Source organism: Micromys minutus (assembly GCF_963924665.1).
Source record: "Micromys minutus genome assembly, chromosome: 17".
Lineage (NCBI taxonomy): Eukaryota > Metazoa > Chordata > Mammalia > Rodentia > Muridae > Micromys > Micromys minutus.
Window position 1 is genome coordinate 49,511,284 of NC_137952.1, and position 1,367 is coordinate 49,512,650.

Below are 1,367 nucleotides of genomic sequence, written 5' to 3' on the forward strand. Positions count from 1 at the left end.
TGTGGTTGCTGGGAATTGAACTCAGGACCTCTGAAAAAGCAGTTGGAACTCTTAAACACGGAGTCATCTCTCCAGCCCCCAGGAGATATAATCTTACTGACTTCCTGTTTCTTTGGTTCTTACAGTTCATTTATGTCTGTCCCCCATCCCCAAACCCCTTAGGTGCAGGAGTTTTGTTGAAGATGTATAAAACTAAACAAGGTTCTTAAAAAAAAAAAAAAAAAAGATGTTAATAAGGAGCTGGAGAGATGGCTCAGTGAGAAAGGGCACCGGCTGCTCTTTCAGAGGTTCTGAGTTCAAATCCCAGCAACCACATGGTGTCTGACAACCATCTCTAACTGTAGTAGTATGGCATCAGATGGCCATGCAGATAAAACATTCACATACATAAATTAAATTAAATAATAAAGAGAGAGAGAGAGAGCAGCTCTTTCAGAGGACCAGAGTTCTGATCCTAGTACCCACACCAGGTAATTCTAGCTTCCAATACCTTTGAGGAGAACCTACAGCCCCACTTTACTGAACCAGCATAATCCCTAACTTCATTCTAAACATTTATCCTCATACCCACGGGTGAGTGTGGTCCTCACCTCTCATCGGGGGAACTTCCGTTTGCAACCGACAGAGACAGTTTCAGATCAGCACCAATTGATTGCGGACTCCCACCTGATACATCTACGGCACAACTTCTTGTACCTAAGCTGTAGGGATCATTGCAAAAGAGGGGACAGAAAGCCTGTAGGATCCAGAGGTGCAGGGGGGTTACTGTGACACTGAGTCTCCTAGGAATGTCAGAAGCTACACCCACAAAGTCTCAGCAACATCACTGCCTACACAGGAGCTGAATTAGGATGACACTAGTAGACACATTAAGTAGGCAGGGGAGTCACAAGGCCTCGATCCTGAACAAAGAAATAAGAACTATAAGCAACTAAGGAATGCCAATGGGGCGCTGGAGAGATGGCTCAGTGGTTAAGAACACTGACTGCTCTTCCAGAAGTCCTGAGTTCAATTCCCAGCAACCACATAGTGAGTGGCTCACAACCATCTGTGATGGGATCTGATGCCCTCTTCTGGTGTGTCTGAGGACAGTGACAGTGTACCCCTAAAATAAAGAAATCTTAGAAAAAAAAGGAATGCAAGTGGGAGAAATAGCCTTCCCTAGGGAAGAGCACACCAATGGATTATCTAATATCCAATCGTCAGCCCTGAAAACATATGCATTCAAGTGACATTATGCAGACTGAACAGATTGCATTTAAGTATTTAGGAACACTCATGCGCGCGTGCCCTCTCTCTCCCTCCCTCTCTCTATATCAACAATCGATGAAAACAGAGGCCCTGAATTTGTTCAAAAGAGAGCAGAA